This window comes from Meles meles, chromosome 2 (assembly GCF_922984935.1).
Source record: "Meles meles chromosome 2, mMelMel3.1 paternal haplotype, whole genome shotgun sequence".
NCBI classification, from domain to species: Eukaryota; Metazoa; Chordata; class Mammalia; order Carnivora; family Mustelidae; genus Meles; species Meles meles.
The window spans coordinates 79532040-79551604 of NC_060067.1; the positions used below are offsets into that span (position 1 = coordinate 79532040).

At 36.8% G+C, this 19565-nt stretch overlaps 1 long non-coding RNA gene and 1 pseudogene across 1 annotated transcript; both read left to right on the forward strand.

Annotated features, from left to right (window-relative positions):
• The first annotated feature begins 1319 nt into the window (after nucleotides 1-1319).
• LOC123930970 lies at nucleotides 1320-5228 on the forward strand. The gene is made up of 3 exons (XR_006816194.1): nucleotides 1320-1426; nucleotides 1830-1906; nucleotides 5173-5228. It is a non-coding gene; the product is annotated as an uncharacterized LOC123930970 (long non-coding RNA).
• Nucleotides 5229-10193: 4965 nt separating this feature from the next.
• LOC123936858 overlaps nucleotides 10194-19565 on the forward strand; it is a 70188-nt pseudogene continuing 60816 nt past the window's right edge.

Here is a 19565-nt window from a genome sequence, read left to right on the forward strand (position 1 = left end):
CGTCCGGGCTGGCCGCCGGGGTGAGTGTGAGTGTGAGAGTGAGAACAGCCCCGCAGGTCCCAAGACGCTGGCTGGGGACTCTGCCGCGGAAAGTTCCCAGTCCCCAGCCGCAGGTAATGAAGAGGGAATAGAGAGGTTCCCTGTTTGCATCAGCAAATGCGAAAACATAATAGCAACAGCAGCGTGTCCTCTCTCCGGAGCGGGGTTTCCAATGACGCTAGCATTCTTTTTCCTTTAAGGTATTTTCCTTTACTACTGATCGTGGTAATAAATCACCGGGAAGGGAAAAAGTTGCAGTGGAGCCACTAACTACAGGGGTTACCTAATTAAGGGACTCTGGCAGAGTTTGGCTTTTTTTTTTTTTTTTTTAAAGAGATATGGATTGTGTAAAATTAAGCGTGAGGGTCTGAAGGGACTGTGTGGAAAGGAGTGAAGCGGTTGGAGTGTGGGGCGGAGGTGGGTACTGAAACGCCCAGGGATTCACGCCAAGGGATGTTGGAGGACAGGTACTATAGATGTGCAGACCCCTCAGACTTGCCTCTTCCCTTCCTGTATATCCACGACATTCTGACCAAATAGATGAATTCCCTTGGGGACCTATTTCAAATTGAGAGTGCTTTGATCAATGACTGAGGAGTTTCATTTGAGCTCTGCCTTCAAGCACGCCAGCCTAACGCTCGACTCGCTGGCATCCGACCATCGCTGGGCGCTGCGAGGCGCCTCGGATATCCCTGCGCCTCACCCCGCCAAGTGCTATGCTGCGGCGGCGCGCTCAGGCTATTTTCTGCTTTTTCTGACATTTGGAGATCCCCCTCCTCACCCCCATGCTAAACCGGGGCACCGATTGTTGCCCAGTTTGAGGTAAGACCGCTGGATGAGAACAGCGGAGCGGTTGAGAACACCGGCCGGTGTGAGGATGGGTAGGTGGGCAGGGGCCGAGCGCATGCAGTGTCCTAGTCTGTGGGGCTCCGGGTATCGGAGAATGCGCTTGCACACTTAACGGTGCTCGCATCCATCCTCCTTGGCCCAGTGCACAAGTCTGTGCAAAGCCCCAACGGAGCGCCAAACCACACACCCCGATCTCGAAGGATGCGCTTGAGGAGCTCTGAGTGCCCACTGCCGTGACGCGGGGGCAGAGCAGCGCATCCATGCATCCAGTTCTTGTGAACTTAAAATACAGCGCGAACTCTTCAATGCTAGAGAGTGGAATGAATGTCAATTCTCCAAGAAAAAGATTTTTTAAAGCGTATTTTTTATATTAACTAACGGGCTGTAGAGGATTGTTATTCACTAAAGCTGCCCCTGTTCAGTCTTCTTCCTATGCCACAATATAGAACGGTCCCCTGCGGCTTCCTGGTAATGAATGACCCGAGAGTAACACCGCCACAAACTGCGAGAAAAGGAGAGCCCTTTACCCAATCCCGAGGTACGTCGACATTTCTTCGTGGCAGGGTATTGAGAGCGAGTGTCCACAGGCGTGATTACAGACTGAGGCATGGCTCTGTGAGTCCCGTGAGTGCGTGTCTAGTGCCCTGACACCCCCACCCTTGGCTCTTTCATGGAGATTGGTCCTGCCTTTGAGCGGTTAGAAGGAAAAGATGCCAGCAAAAATGGCTAATCCTTTTTCAGCTGCAGTAAATTGACTACTGGCCATAGCCAAGAGAAAACCGCTGCAGTTAAAATGATTTTAGCATCGTGTCTGCTGCTGAGAATGGAGTGGCAGTTTATAAAAAGGACCTGTGGATCAATGAAAAGGAGATTATAGTGTATCTGAATATTAATAACGACATTGCATCTGCATTTTCTACCCCCCCCCCCCTTTCCTTTAGATCTGCAGGATTGAAATGAAATATTTTGAGCTCTTCCAACTGACTCATCAGAATTCTGGAGCATTTTTAAAATGACGGTAATTTTCTAATGTTTTCATTTATACGTTTGGAAACACTTCTGTGTGCGCGCGAGTGCACGCGTGTTTGCATGTGAGAGACATGTGGCTGAATGACAATGCAGATCCAGAGATTGTTTGAGGAAGAGGGTTTGTGTTTTCAAAATGTAGATGAAGTTTGAGCCGACTTGGGGCGTTCGCTGAGAGCCACAGAGCTTCCAGAGGTGAAGATGAGAACGTGGAGAGATGGCCAGATTTGCCTGTAAATAATCACTACATCCACTGTAACACTTGAGCTGCCTTTTTTTTTTTTTTTTTTTTTTGGTGGCTGTTGTGTTTGAGCCGGGAATTCTCTCTGCAAACGTGGGTTACAGGCGTCTCCTAGCGGCGAAAGCAGCATAGGGCAAGCCAGAGAATTTTTCTTTGGCGCTTTCTCATTTGGCAGGGTTCGCCTGTTGGGGGCTCTGCAGGATTTCTTGGGTCGCGAAGGCCTGTGTCCGGGCCGGCGACACCGGCCCGGGTCCTCTGGGGGTCTCGCCTCTCTGACTTCTGGTCTCTGAGGCTGCCCGGGACCTTCGGGGTGACGATGGGGTCTTCTGCCAGGGGGAACATACCCGAGTCCAGCCGTCCTCCTCCCTCTAGGTAGCTCCATCCAAGGGCAATTGAGAGAGTATTTTGTTCAGGGCAAGATTCAGATACTGGCATTAATAGCCTTCCTCGCCTCTTTACCCTAGAACCATTACACAGCCCCACCCCGCCACCCACAAAACAAAAACCTTTTAAAAAGGCCTCTTAATTCCTTTTCCTTTTACATTTCCTTCGGTGAACCCCGGAATTTAGTGAGGCCATGATTACAAAAATAAGAACCTCGGTAGTGGGGTTCACGACCGCTTTGAAGTGCAGAATATCCTGTGATACTGCATCCCACTCTCCTCCCTCCCCCCATTGTGGACCGCAAAGGGAGCAGTAACACCTAGACAACACAACCTTATCCCCCACCCAGGACACCCGCTCCAGGGGAGCCAATATGGGCTAAAACAAATTGCATCCTAAACCAGAAGGGAAAAGTAGTTATTATTTCGAGGGATGTATCAAAATCAATTGTCATAAAAGTCCTGGTTGGTGTATGAGAATGATAATGCACACTCATGTATTTCATTGGCCTCTAAGCACAGCAGAAATTGGGGGCGCTAAGGATCCCACAAATGTGTTTTATATACATAGTTACAAACTTCAAAACTAGGAAACAGGGTTGCTTTCTTCCCTACCCTTTTCTGGAAAAGGCGGGAGGGAAACAAGTTTGTTAACCAGCGTTTGGATAAATGAATGTTTGCAGTGATTTAACTTGACTTGAAAGCAATTTGTTTCTAAATCCTTTTATTATTGCAGTGTGCCCAGAGCTTTGAGAGGGTTTTTTTTTTTTTTTTTTTTTTTAAAGAAATGGAAGAGAAAAATTTAAATTGTCAATGAGAAGTCTTTCAAACACCAGACCCCGCCAGGATTGAGCTAGGTGGTTCCTGGCATTTGTTTTCCCAGCAAGGAGAGTGCAGAGAGCAAACTCAGAGGACCTGGACCTTACTGCATTTCTTATGGGTATCCATGAAATAGGTTTATTTGTAGTAGTGTAACCTAACTTAAGAGTTAGGAAGGCAAGGTTTTGGGGGCAAGACACTGTGTTAGTTTTGTTCATCTACTTTAGAAAGAGAATGTTGACTAGAGCTTCTAGAAAATATTTGTAACCTATGCTATTATAAGCATTTAGGTGACTCTTTAGATACTGTGGCATAATGTTCTTGTCAACAGAGAACAAACCAATCCATGTTTTGGGGATTGGGAATACTAGCTATTCCATTAAAACATTACTTATGTTCAAAGTAGAAATGTTCTCCATTTTGTTTAACCTAGTTAATATTGGTGCAGCTTCACATTTCAATGTCTTTTCAGTTATCAGACAGGGCCAGCGTTTTGTTAAACTCTAAACAGTGAATTAAAAGCACTGATGAGCTGAAGCAGCCCTCTAATGCAAAATGACAAATTGCACTTAAGCAATACATGAAGAAGAAAATGATTTATGGATTTTTACAATGGTCTGAGCAAATGAAAGCAACATGAATTATACATCCTTATGCTCACGATATCATTTTCTAATAATACTGTTTCAGTTCAGATGCTACACTCTCATCCTTTCTATAAGAGATATTGATCAATAAGAGGTCCAGGAATATTTTTAAATTAGGCAATGGTGTCTGATATGGGTTCCAAATACATATATTTTTTCTGAGTATGGGGCAGGGGATGAACATTGAACATACTAATATTCTAGCAGCTCCTTCACATATTGTGTCTTTGGGTGATAAATAGTCCTTTGGAAACTTATGTTTTGTTCCACACCTTTCAGAATGCAAATAAATAGATCTAATTTAGAATGACAAGCTTTATTACATCACGACCTCATTCTCTGAAAAATCAAAATGCATAATCTCGTTTTACCTTTTCCTTTCATTGCTTTTGATATTGAAAAACCTGGTTTCTCCAAAATGTCTCTTACCTTCTTCATATTTGTTTTATCCTATTTTTCCAGAACACTGTTTAATTCCTTAGTGTGTTAAAGACACACCTGAGTTAGTAAAAAGGTCATATACCTTGGTTTTATTTTGGTCTTAGTAGACAGAATAGATCTTATGGCTGTCATAAATTACAGGGAAAAAAATCAGACTAAATTTTATGTGGTGCTTGTTTTCTGAGTCTGGAAAAAAAAAAGTTTAGTTACCTTTGTGTTATAATGAGTGTCTACTCCTAGCACTTTTATTTAACCATTTTTGGCTAACATAAGTAATTTAGGGCATGGGTAGAATTTTAAGTGAAGACCGTCTTTTCTGTATTATGTACTCAACCACAGGAAACTTCTAATTACCCTGAGGCCTCCAGAGCCACATTATTAGGCTTAATCTTAATTATCCAGGTTTATAAGAAAAGAAAAAGAAAAAAATTGAATCACAGCTTCTGCTTTTGACAGCATTAATAATCACTCTTACTGCAAGTTTACTGAAATCAATGAAGTGATTAGGATTGTAAATAAGAACTACAAGATATCACATTTAAAAAGCAAGCTGCTTTGCTAATATAAGTGATCTGTGGGTTTTACTGATGGAACCCAATGGTAGAAATGAAGGTTGAAACATTAAGATCAATTCAGAACAATTTCAAAAAGTAATTACAAGCCCTGATTAAGTTTATATAAGTAAGAAAAAAAGATGTTTAGAGTTCTGTGTTTTTTTCTTCCCTAGTGTGTTTGCTTCTGATTTGACAATGATACAGTCAACATAATGCTAGCATTTGTCTGGTAAGTATAAATTGTGTTCTTAAGGGGAAGCCCCTTGAGTTTATAAATACAAAATTGTGATTAGGGTTATAAGCCATAGCATTATTTTCTGAAGAGTCTGAAAATGTTATTGGAGACAGACACCAGACAAAGAATATCAAACATAACTTGAGAATTACATTAGTAATTAGTAATTGGAATTACAATAGTAAACAGTAAATAGATACTTCAATAAAAAATTTTATCTATTTTGGTTTGATTGCCACCCTACTTAGTATAACTTTTTATAAATCAGAAACTTGATTTTCATTATGTCTTATTTCAATGGGCCTAGGAATGCTACACTGTAAAGTGCTTTATTTTATTACAGTTTTTGGGAGGCTTTTTAGATGAAATTGACTAATGACCTTTTTTTTTTTTAAGATTTTATTTATTTGACGAAAAGAGACAGAGAGAGAGAGGGGAACACAAACAGGAGAGTGGGAGAGAGAGAAGCAGGCCTCCCACAGAGCAGGGAGCCTGATGCAGGGCTCAATCCAAGAACCAAGAACCTGGGAACCATGACCTGAGCCAAAGGCAGACACTTAAGGACTGAGCCACCCAGGCGCCCCTTGACTAATGACTTTTAAACAGCCAATGTATTCCAAGCATTCTTACATAAGTTATCATATCCCTCCCCATATCTATAAGTATACAAAATGAGAATTTAGAATGAGTTTGTCATTTCAACATTGTAGGTAAAGATACTAAGGATGTTCAGAGTTTAAGTAACTCTTCGAATTAATACAAAATTCACATTCAGGCCTTTTGATGCTCATGTTGAGGCTCACTTTCCTACACCATGATGTTTTTCTAGTTTGAGTTAGATTTATTTAAGAGGCAAAACAAGCAAAAAATTAGCTAATTTAGAGGTGGGGTTCATCCAGATTTTGTATGGCAATAGTGCTGGTTTTATCCTAGTCAAAATGGCTGGTAAATTGAGTTGAGCCATGGAGAAATTCATAAATGAATTTAAGGAGCTGTTTTGTGTGTGTGTGTGTGTATGTGTGTGTGTGTGTGTGTGTGTGTGTATGAGGGAGTATTGTCAGGAAACCCAAGCTTGAATATGTTTTCTTAAAAGAGTGAATGGTTTCTAGACCCACCTCTTTCTCATGCAGAAGTGTCTGACATGTGAATTGTAGGTTTTAATAACTGAAAATGTAAATTGATAAAACAAATGTGTCCAAAAGGAAGGCAGCTCTGCTTCATCCAGTCCTGAAAAATACAATGTTAATCAACGGTCCCGAAGTATTGTCTTAGTTTATTAGAGTTTGTTAAAAGCTAGAAAAAAAAACAAGAAGTGTATCAGTTTTTTACAGTTCAAATATTAGTGTTTATTTTGTATACGTTTCTGAACTTGTCTTTAATTTAAAAGGAAAACTATTTCTTTAAGCAACATTTCTACTATCATTTTGTACTAATTTCTTCAGTGTTTCTCAGAAAAGATTGTTTTAACTTTATATTTTAAAGTTAAAGAAATTTATTTGACAATTTTGTGCCAGCAGGAAATGAAAGGAAACAACTTTAAAATAATTTTAATATGGAAAGAAATAATCAAAGAAGATGATTATGGAATCTTATTTACCTACTATAAGTAAAATATGTATTATTATTTTGATAATAAGTGTTGACAGAGGAAAATATCATATTTCTTTTAGAAGTGTATCCAGTCACTCAGAGAATGTGCAATGTAGACTCTACAGGGTAGGTTCTGTATCTTACTCATTTCTAAAAGTACCCAACTGTGGAAGGCAATGGTACAGTCAGTTATGAAGAACATAAACTTGAGAATCAAGTCAAACTAGGCTCAAATCTCTGCTTCTCAAAATATTTGAACTTGAACACTTTACTTTCCTCCTTTGAAATTCTGTGAAAGTGTATTTAACATGCTGAACATCTGTTAAAATATGATAATATATATTGACCTTGTTGAGTCATTGTGAGGCTTAACTAAAATGTTCTATGTAAAACTCTTGGCCCATAGTAGACTCTCAATAAATGTTAAATATTATTATAGCAAGATGTTTGGAATAAAGTGTCCTTAAATAGGATGCTTATTGAGAATAATTGGCATTGATTCCTAACGATTTATCTCCTTCATGAAACACAAACTATTTACTTTGAGGTGCAAAAACAATTTCACATTGTTTCTATTTTACAGGAAATTGTAATTTTGAAAATTGGATGCAAAAAAATATATGAAAAAAGACTAAACCAACATTTTAATTAGATACCAAGACATAAAAATCAATATTGACCTTTTTTCATAGTTGTGTTTTGTTTTTTTTTAAAGATTTTATTTATTTATTTGACAGAGATCATAAGTAGGCAGAAAGGCAGGCAGAGAGAGAGGGAGAAGCAGGCTCCCTGCTGAGCAGAGAGCCCGATGCGGGGCTCGTTCCCAGGACCCTGGGATCATGACCTGAGCCAAAGGCAGAGGCTTAACCCACTGAGCCACCCAGGCACCCTTAGTTGTGTTTTATTTTAAAACTTGTATTTGTTTTCTTCCAGATAAGTTTAAATTTTCTATGTTTTTAATTTATATAATACTGACATGTAGACAGATTTTAAAAATCATTTTGATAAGAATATGCTCTTTCATTGTGAAAATTTGTTTTTCTTACTTCTGTAATTATCAAAATTTTAGGATTAAAGTACACTTATTTGATAGGTTCACTTATTTTTCTTCCAGTTCTTTGATGTAAAGCCTTCATACCAACTATTCTATTCATGCTGATGAGTACTAAAATTCTCAAAATTAAAAACAAATTAGTGAATATCAGTTACTTAAAATAGAATGAGTTTGTTAGAATTAGACTCAATTCTGAGTCTCAAGCCTTACTTGTATTTGACTTTCTCCTCAGCATCCTTCTCCTTGCAATTTTTCTGCCTAATATTGCTGTTATTAGAATTGTATTCTCTTTAGCAGCTTCTTATAATTTTAGAAGCAAAAACATGCATGGGTGGCTAGTGTGATAGGAGCACAGTCATAGGAATACTGAAAGAATAGAAAAAATGTAATTCATGGGCCCAGCACGCTTCCGCTGCGCTACTCTGCTGACAAAATGTAATTCATGGATATATTTTTTTAAGGATTCATACTCAATTTGAAATATAAAGAACATACATTAAAAGGTTTGAATAACTTCATTGAATGGAATGAAAAAAACCTGTTAAAACATACAGTGACTATGACCACCAAGTGCATAACGAATAAAGAAAAGACTACAATAAAACCAATTAGTTAAGCAAAGATTTTCAGAAAAGGGCATTTTTGGTTATGATCAATTGATCTTTGAGCAAGAGAGAGCAGACATGAGTGAGGGTGGGCAGAGGGTAAGGGAGAGGGAGAGAGAGAATCTCAAGCAAACGCTATGCTGAGCACAGAGCCTGACCCGGGGCTTGATTACAGGACACTGAGATCATGACCTGAGCTAAAATCAAGAGTCAGTCACTCTGAGTCACCCAAGTGCCCCTTGTTATGACTTAAACTATCTGAAGCAGGGCAGAGAGGTTTGCACAGTGAAGAAGTGAAGGCAGTGAGAACAGAAAGCTTTCGGTTGAGATCATAAAAAGAGCAAAATGGTCTTTTCAATTATGGGGCAATATCCTGACCCTGGACTCAGTTCTTTAAGTCTACCATGTCAGAAGGCCTTAATTTTGTTTCATTGGATTTTTTTCCTCTCCATCATCACCTGCAAGAACTTGGCCAAATTTAAGGTCAGCAGACAAGGGTGATATCCTCATTCAGTATATATACCTGAGTAATGCTTTTGGTATGGTTTGGGCTAATAGCCAAAGTTCAGCCTTAGAATTATGATAAAATGTAATATTATTGCTTGTTCATTAGCATATATATTTGAGGACCTTGGGGCTATTGTTAATCTAATGATGAAGTGCTGATTGCTGATTTTCTCAAACCATTTTTTAACCTTTCCTACTCAGAATACCTAAGTATCTAATTTAATAAGAACATATTTTCATTCTGCTGGACAGATAAGAGAGAGAAGTATTACTTAAGTCTAAGGAACCTAACAGACATTCAGCTAACTGGTCACATTTTTGATGGATTTGTTGGCAGCATAACTGGTACTTCATAAAAATGTGCTGATTAAATAAATGAATGACCCTTTAACTTTCTTACTATTATTCATCTTAAAAGATATTTCTAAGATATTTTGCTCAATTCCACAATCTATGTTTTTAATAATCTGTATTTGAGAAAGGTCTTTTTAAGTTGGTTATTGCAAAGAAACCCAAGATGGAAAGTTCACCATGTAAGTGCTTACAACTAAAGAAATGCATTTCTTCTCTCTCCAGTTACTACTCAAAAGTGATGTATCATTATGATTTTGTTTTCCAATTTTCACCCTATTTCATATATACTATGTTGACCTTATATACAAATATGAATAGAGTAAGTAAAATGGCCAATATTCTGAATTTATTCCTTTTATAAGGTCATGACAAACTAAGGACTCCTCTGTGATTAGAATGTTAGATGTTAAGGGTAAAACATAGATGAGAAGGGAGGACATTTGCTGCCTCAGACGGAAGCAGAAGATACTATAATTTAGAAGAGTATTTCAGGATTAGGTTAAAAAAATGTTGATTAATTTTGTGGACTCTAAGTGATATACTGAATTTCAAGCCAGAGGGGACACTGTCTTGCTTCTAAGCTTCTCTATTCTTTAATCTCCCTAAATGGAATTATGTCACTTCAAGAAAAGGCTATCAGTTGCCTTAGTGTGTATAGATATATATATCTCTCTTTCATATTCCCCAGCTTCCTTATTCCAAAACTGCCAGACTCATATTGTAGTTTAGATGTTATGGAGTTTGGAAATAATTCTGTAATTAATCTGGCAACTATTTTACATATGCAAGATTCAGAATAATCCTGTGAGGTTTTTCACAGACTAATAAAGTCAGGATTAGTTGACCAGAATGAAAGGGTTTCAGTGTGAAGGTAAAGTACACACATTAGGAAAAAAAAAAGGCATAGTAGTTAAAACTATGTTTTTGGTATAGGAAAATTTTAAAAAGTACCAATGGAAAAGGACAGATGACACATCAGATGATGTAGAAGTTTGCTTGGTTTAACATGGAGAAGTTTCATGTCTGTTGTGAAAAGAAAGGTTTATTTTTTCATATTTCATGATAAATGAATCCTGCAGGATTTGAGCATTAATTAAAAGATATAAAACCATGGGATAATTAGATTTATGATAGCATCTGTCAACTGAAAAAAGAGGTAAACTCGAATTACCAGAAATTGAGTTTATTCAGGAATAGCAAAAGAACTACAATCGGAAGGCAAAACTTACCGAGCTTTTGTGACCCGGAGGGCCGCAGGATGCTGCAATGGACCAGGAGTGCAAAGAGTGGGGAGTCCAGCCAGAATCTAAACAGTAAATTTATTGGCTTGAGAAGAGGGAGAGATTCTTCGCGGATGTCCATTGGCCCAGAGATAAGTTTCCCTCTTTTTAAAATGGGACTTATAGGGCAAATCAGTATCCCAGTTTTCTCTAAGAGCGCATGCGTGAGATTCTCTATCTCCGAACCTCTGAAGCTTGGTTTCGGTTTTAGATTGAAATCTTTTCAAACGCGACAGGTTTACGTCGCTCAGATACCCTTCTTGCAACGGGGCTTAACGTTGTGTTCTTCGGGTTTACTCCTGAAAACAAGTGAAAAAACTTCCGGAACAAATATGTGAGAGATAGCAGAAACTGTGCTCTTCCCACTACGTGAGGCCCTCCAATGGAGAATGGTAGCCTCCTCCTCTGGGGCACTCCTGGAATCCCCACCTCAATTAACCCAAACTGCTAATGGTGGCAACAGATGGAGATTCTGGAAGGGGAAATCGAGGCTTGAACTTTTCAGACCTCTCTTTACTGCAATGTGAGTTCCCTTTTGACATTGATGTGGGAGGAGGGGAATTAGGAGGAGGGGAATTAATATTGTTAGCCTTTCTTCATTCCCAGGGTTAGAAAAATACCCATTTTTTGGTGTTGAGATCCCAGAGACTCGTAAGAGGTCACTCAGTTAGGGAATCCTGAAATGATAACCTGTTTTTCTGATTCTGAGTGGAAAGTTTTGTTTTTGTTTTTTTTTCTTTCTTTCTTTCTTTATTCATTCGAGAGTGAGCGAGAGAGAGCGCGTGCGCGAAGTGAGAGCAAGGCACCTAAGTCCAAGCTGGGCGAGTGGTAGGCAGAGGCAGAGGGAGAAGCGACTCCCTGCTGAGTCGGGAGCTCCATCTGAGGACCCGGGAATCATGACCTGAGCTGAAAACCGATGCTTAACCGCTTAAACAACTGAGCCATTGAGGCTTCCCCACCCCCAAGTGGAGAGTATTTCTAACATGCATAGATAGCTTTGACAGTGTCTTCTGATCGGAAAACCAAGTTATTGGTTGTTTTATGGTTATTTCTTACTGAAAGTCACATTAAAATTTGTCTAAAATGTTTTTGTTTTTTCATTCATGTTTTAGTATATCATTTCTTACTTAACTGTTTTTCTACAATTAAATATGTAAGATTTATCTCTGAAAAGCAAAAGAAAAAAAAAAGGGTAAATATCAACCCAGAACACATGCTTTATTTTAAAAATCTATTCATCTTTGGAGCGCCTGGGTGGCTCAGTGGGTTAAGCTTCTGCTGTGGGCTCAGGTCATGATCTCAGGGTCCTGGGATCAAGCCCCACCTTGGGCTCTCTGCTCAGCGGGGAGCCTGCTTCTCCCCCTCTCTCTGCCTGCCTCTCTGCCTGCTTGTGATTAGTAAACAAATAAAATCTCAAAAAAAAAAAAAAATCTATTGCTCTTTGTCATGATTCTTTTTAATGACACACCGGAATTAATCTAGGATGGGAAAATTCATTTACAAATTTAAAATAAATCCTCCTTTAAACAAATGCTCCTTTTTTTCTTACTCTTAAAGTTGGGGGCTTAGATTTAGCTGACTTTCTTATGACTTATGTAGCATTTTTACGTTTAAAATAAGGACACTCATGGGAGCGTGAGATCCGATTTATAGATTGAAGACAATAAGAGGAATGCCTCTATTTCTGTTCTCTGAAATTTTACATATGAAGAATTTTAGATAAAAGAATAGAAATGCTATTGATTTTATAGTTTATTCTAACTTAAATAATTATGAATAAATAGATTAAAATGAAAGGTTATGGCATCTAAGAATATCTTTTTAATAGGGTGCTGTTCTCTTAAATTGCTGATGGTCACAGAATCCCTGCTGAATTTGTATTGTGTTCAGCAACATTTGCAAATTTTCTTTTTTTATCTGAGAAGAATGTGTTTTATTTCAGTGAATTCTAGGTGGCAGTATACACAGCTAAATTCTGTTTTATTGCAGGTAGATAGGAGATATCTCAGTTGGTTAACAATTTCATATTTAAGCTTTTTTGTAATTCTAACTTCCATTCTAAACTCCCCTCTTCTTTTTGTTTTTGATATAAAAACATCAGATAAACTTCCTCAAATAAGAATATGCTCTTGGGAAGTATTTTAAAGCTTAGGTTTATTCTGAAAGATACAAAGATTTTTTTTTTTGTAATGTTATTAAAGGTACATTAGAAACAGATAATAATATTCACTGACCAGTTGATTTAATATTAACATCAGAATTTTAAAACTGAAAATCCTCTTAGAATTATATATCAAACCAGTGAGAAGAGATTTTTTAATCTGTCTTTACATCTTCTGTTTTAAAGCTTATAAGCAAATGGGTTTTGACTGCTAATTATAAAAATTCAATACTTTCTTGATTTACTTTCTTGAGGTGTGATATCTATCTTTGAGAAGAAGTAGAAAATTGCTATTCTTTATGCCTCATATCCACTCTAAAGCATTATATTCATGAGTATGATTATAAAATTATACATGTTGTAGAGAAACAGAAAACCTTTAAATTGATGATCAATACCCATACCCACCTTATAGAGAATAAGAACATTAAAGTTCTTATTCTCTATAAGGCATTATTCTCTATAATAAGGCATTAAAGTGGTCCATTGACACCATCCGTTCCGGAAATTTTCACAAAGTGTGTTCAAAGGATTTATGAAGGTTGCTCAGAGACATGCAGGGTTGGAAGATGTGGCAGAGTGGAGGTGAGAGCCAAAGATGCAAGCAGTTCAAACTCTGGTGCCCTGCAATTTTCCTGTTGCTTTGTTTTTACATGCTGAACTTTGTAAAACAATCTCTTTCCCTTTTAACCTCAAACCATTTTATCTAATCCCAAATTCTTACATATGAAGGAGAAAATTGACAATGGAGTAGATTGAGATACTTGCTGAGGGTCAAGTCAATAATTGGCAGTGTAGGGCTGACTTTATCCAATATTGCTACTATACTGCCAACCAATAAGTGGTATTTACTTTGTATTTGTCTTTTCTCTGTTGTGGGGATTTTTTATGTTTGTTTGCTTGCTTGCTTTGTCCCTTTCCGTACCATAATTTGTTTAGTTATTTTATGCAGTCCGTTATTTTGCAATTTTTGGCCTATATGTAATTTATAGTTTTCAAATAAATTTGCTTGCTTGCAAATGCTCACATTAATGTCGGGCAGTTGTTTTAGGATCATTTGGTTCTCTCAAGCTGATATTGAAATATTATTAATTCTAATAAGAAATAAGTAGATGTAGAGGAATTCAGAGACTGTTTCTTCAGATTTTTTTCAAGGTCAAAAAGATAAGTTCTCAAAACTTGAGTGTTTTTGAAGTGCTTTCCAACAGGTTTTATTGTTTTTTGATAAGATGTGGTTCTCTAGCATTTGGAAGTCTGAATACCCTTAAGCATTTGGAGTCCTGAGGTAGGCATAGGCTTGCAGAAATGTAAGAAGATATTAGTTAAATGTATTGAGCTAAGTGCATTTGAAAAACAAATTGAAACCATGAAAATAAACCCCAAATCTCCTCCCATTTGGATTGGAGAAATGCAATGGACCCCAGGAATTAGCCTCCCTGTTTTTGAATAATTTACTCTTTCAGATAGCTTTTGAGTCAAATAGTTAATGTTAAGAATAAGTATTTTTTCACCTGAAAGACATATTATGCTTGGAGCTATCATATTCCCACAGATTATGTCTTTCTGAGAATGTTTTATTATTGTATTAGTTGAGATCTCAATCTTTCCCACTACAGATGCCTAGGTTTAATAAAAATAAATAAATGAATAAACATGTTCAAGATGCCGATAGATATTGCAGTGTGAGTACAGTGGACTTATTTTGTGTGTTTGTCTAGAGCCTAGGAAAAAATCATTTATTTAGATTGTGCTTGCGTGGATCTGTATGATAATCTAGATTCCAAGTTTATGAACTCAAATTTATTAAATATAGGGCCTTCCCCAGAAGTTAATTCATCTTTATGCTTCAATATGAAATAAAATGAAATAAAAAATGGCAGGAAGTTTTGGTTCATTCATTTATTCCTTAAAGAAATGCATATTCAGCATCTACCATGTGTCAAGGTGTTTGGGATATATTAGTGAATAAAACAGACAAATGTTCTTGCCTTCATTTTAGTGTGTGTGTCTACAGACAACAACAAATCAATGTATTAAATAAATAAATCATCTAATATGTCAGAAGGTGAAAAGTGCTATGGAGAAAAGGAAAAACTGAACAGGTTAAGAGGATCTTTGATTTAAAATTAAGTACCTCCGAAATTTGTGAGGGTTATAGAATTCAGAGATGACATGGAGTGTGTTATTATTAATTGTCTATGGTTGTTTTGCCATAGAAAGAGAAAACAAACATAACCTTAGCTGTTCTTTTTTAAGATTTCCTTCAGGAGTTGCTTTAAAGTAGATTTCTCATTAGCCATTAAATTGAATGTTTTCCCAGTAGGCGATTTGCCCCAAACACTAAATTAGTGAGAGAACCACTAAGATAACTTTGTCATTCTAATGGCAAAAAGGCTTTTAAAGAAAAGGTATAAAGGGCTGTTTGGATAGAGAGAAGGTTTCCTTTTTTTTTTTTTCCCCCCCTTTGTAGAAATTGAAGGTAGTATTTAAGAATGTGTCGGTGGAGGTAAAACTGTGGTTTAAGATCTTGAGTTCCCACAAGGAGACCTTAGGAGAATTTGTTGGTTACATGATCAAAACCCTTATCTTCCATGAGGAATGGCTAAACAATAATAAAAATAAATTAAAAGCAAAAAAGAAAATGTAGTTATTGTCATTTGAACAAGTAAGTTTCACATGGAAACTGACAACAAAGAACTTTATCAAATTTGACTGCTCCAAGAGCCTGCCTCCATTGCTCTTTGCAAAAATACCATTCTTATGCAAGCAGAAGTCAGAACAAGTCCTGTCCTCTGTGAATGCATACTCTGTGATTACAAAATGCTCACTTTTGTTTTAAAGCTCTGAAGGATTTTCTCCTGCTGCCTCAATTTCCTAATTTTATTTTAGCAAAATGCCTATCTTCCAAGCTTACATAGTTATTTGTTACTAACTTCATATATTTATTTACTCACTTATTTAAAAATGTGAAATGAAGTCCTATATGTTTGGGACATTGTGCTCAGTGCTTACAAAAACTTTCCAGTCAAAAAATTTCATATGAAAAGTGGTAAGGTGATACCACTAGTCTGAGTACCTGATTTGAGAGCCATGGTTTAGTTCTTTCTGGCTTATAGCTGTATAGAGATAAGAAATGGATGACAGTCAGGATATGGGTAGAAGTATCTCTAGATACTTCTGATACACCAGATACACCAGAAAGCAGAGAGAGGTATCTGTATGAATTCAGTTAAGTGCTACACATGTGATGATATACATAATGAAGACAAAGAGAAAAAGTTAAATGTTTTTGTTTGTAGTCCTTTTAATAAGAAAGAGACATTTTTAATTTATTTCAGAATGATTTCAACACCGTGGTCCACATTTATACAAAGTTAATAATAAATTACATTAATGGTAATAATCCTTTACATTTATGTATTTAAGAAGTTTGTGAAGTCCTTGATTAGTCATTTTTGAAGTTCTTTCGTAAAAGAAAATTATTTTGGGTGGATTATATTTTTAGAATTTGATAAATAAATTATACCATTATAGATTGTATTTAATCTACGTTTTTTTAAAGATGCTTCATATATATTTAGCTTACTGATTTGCTGTACCTGATTTGCTGCAAACCTATTTTTTATATAAAGATTTTCCTATTTTGCAGATTTATAGATTTATAATGCAGTTAATGAATATATTTTTAATCCTAATGTTATGCCGGAGTTTTCGTGTCTGAGAGACCACCAAGGAGCCAAGCACCGATGCAATCACACGAGGGTTTATTTGACAAGCTTAGGCTTGGGCCCAAGTATACCCGACACAGCGGAGTAGGGACTTGGACCCCGAGGTGACATGCTTAAGCTTGGGTCCAAGTATACCCGATGCAACGGACGGAGTAGGGACTTGGACCCCGAACCAGATTATAGTCAGAGTTTTTAAAGGCAGAGTAGGGGTGGACTCTGCAGTGGGTGAGGACAAAGGGGGTTATGGATGATGTAAGTCTCTAAGGAATTTTGGAAGCAGGTCTCCAGGACCTTGAGAGGCTATCTGTTGTCTGGGGAAAAGGTTATTCATTACCAATAATAAAAATCTTCTTGTGAGATCCTTTAGATGTATATCAGTGGGTGATATGCTTGGGAATGATCGCTGACACTGTCTTGGAGGTTTAGAGATAAAGTTTCACATTTCTCCTATCAAGTGTCCTTGTTAGTGAGATTTAGGTTAGGAGAAATTTAACTTTATTTAGGGCTTGAGGAACTGAGTTATTTGCCTCTGGAAATTGTGCTATTGTTAAGATAACTTCTTTGTTGTAAATCTCTAGGACATTTCCTGCCTTGCAGGATTGTGATCTTTTCAAGTTAACTATTTGCTTTTCCCCCAGGGCAGCCAGGGGTGGCCAAGGAATATCACACATACTACGGAGGGGAGTGGGTGGAGAGGAGGTGCAAGGCGCCAGCTTTTGCTTTGCCAAGATGGCTGTACTTATGCTAAAGCTAAACCTGAGGTGGGATGGCCTTAATTTTTTCGGCCTCCACACTAAATGTTAAAAGAATCATATTTAAATCATTCTTGCATTTACATACACTGAGCTCAGTACAGTACACCATATATGTAATTATCTTATATATGCTTGTGGATGTCTTGTTTCTGATAATTTTATCACATATTGGAAATATGTGTTTTAGTTTCTACAGAATAATTGTTAAATTTCATATAATATCTTTCTGGGAGAAATGTGAGTAATTAAGCAGCACAAAGCTACCTATTTAATTAGCCTACTTGTATCCACAGAAGAATCTTTAGTTGTAAAAAGTCAGAGGGAGCTTGCCTTTAGTTAATTGAATCAGAGGATTTTTCACCTTTTTACATTTCTCTCTACTCATTTGATTTAGGTTTAGTCACTCTCAATGACTCACTAAAAAATTCCAGACTGTATACTTTTGTCTAAGTAATATTTTGTTGAAGTCTCTCTATGCTCAAATCTAGGGTCAATATCTAACTTATTTTGTTACCAGAAAGGCATGAATATGTTTTTTTGATAAAGACGTATATTCAAATATAAAAATAGATTTCATTGATCTTTAAGAGTAAGGGATTTAATATTTTGACATCTACTGAATAGTTCAAAATGTAGTTTGAGAGCTGCTTAATCTTTCTTGTGGATATTGGTAAACCACAGGTGTGGAGAACTTGGCTTACGTATAGATCCTTCTGTCCCCAGTTAATTGTAGTGTTTATGAAGGTGAACTTTACCTGTTTCAGCTTAATATTTCTTTGAAAGGGCAGTCCTAATTTAGAAGCAATTGAATAAAAAGCATCATGCTTTTAATTACTTTATAAAAATAACCCGATTCTTTCCCCCTTTGAATACTCTAAATTAGATTAAACTTTTTGGGGAGAAACAAAGCCAAGGGGAGTTGCTAGTGGAGAAGTGTTTTGAAGCCCAATGTAAGTTACTAATCCTTTTATGGAATAAAGGACACTAAGAAAAACAGCAGCTGCCATTTCAGCACAGTAACTCCAGTAGCTCCTAGTGAAATCATTTTGAGACTGCTGAGTAGAAATAGTTTAAAGGTCTATTGTAAAAGAAACAATAATTTTATTCATTAATTAGACTCGTCAGAGACTGCTTTGATTTTGCAAAAGTGAATAACCTTTTATTCCCTGGTTATAGTTAAATCCTTAAGCTCATTTGATTTCCTGTGCCCCGTTCGATTTCACTTTAAGGTTTCACCTTTGCAAATGCATTATACCAGGCCAATCCCTTTAATGTTTTCCTTTCCCTCTCACTTTAATAAAAAAGCAGGGTAACTTTTCTTAAAATGAACACAAGACAGGGAGAACATAAATTGCAGAATTGAATGTACAAGTAATAGAATGAGCAACATTTTGTTTGTGTTTCCTACCTCAACTCGAATAGATGATGAAGACTGATTTTTTTTTTTCCTTACTAATGATTTTTTTGTGTTGCAAAATACTGGATTTTTATGGAGATTACTTTCAGTTTTGCTACTTTTTAGTTGAGATTGATTCAAAGGCAAAATTTATGCCAGCATTTGGGATTTTGCTGTCTAGCATCTATCAATTCACACTTGATTAATTTGGAATTTTTGAAAATTTTGGTGTAGTATTGAACTTTTTTGGCCCAGTGGAAAAAAGTATATGAAACAAATAAATAGTGTAAAAAATTATATATGAGAAGTATACATACTTAGAGATCAAGCAGTTTTCAAAGTCTTTTTTTTTTTAAGATTTTATTTATTTATTTGACACAGAGAGAGAGAGAGATCACAAGTGGGCAGAGAGGCAGGCAGAGAGATGGGGGAAGCAGGCTTCCTGCTGGGCAGAGAGCCCAATGTGGGACTCCATCCCAGGACCCTGAGACCATGACCTGAGCCAAAGGCAGAGGCTTTAACCCACTGAGCCATCCAGGTGCCCCAGTTTTCTAAGTCTTAAAAATAGTTGAAAATGTTGAAAACATTCTTTTTTGTTGTTGAAAGCATTCTTTTTCAATCACTTTGACATGACAGTTTCAACTTATTTATTAATCATAGCGTTTATGTTCCTAAGAAATATTTTAGATTTTAGTATGTTTCAGGTTACGGTTGCTTAAAAGTAATTTTAATTTAATTTTTAAATGTAATACATTTGCATACATTTTAACTAAATAGTTCAGTGTGCAAAAAATGGGAATTTTCTGCGCCTATCCTCCCCATCCAAGATACCCAGTCACCAAGGACAAATATTTTGAACTTTATAAGCTTTTTCTTTGGATATTTTTAGCTATGTATCTAA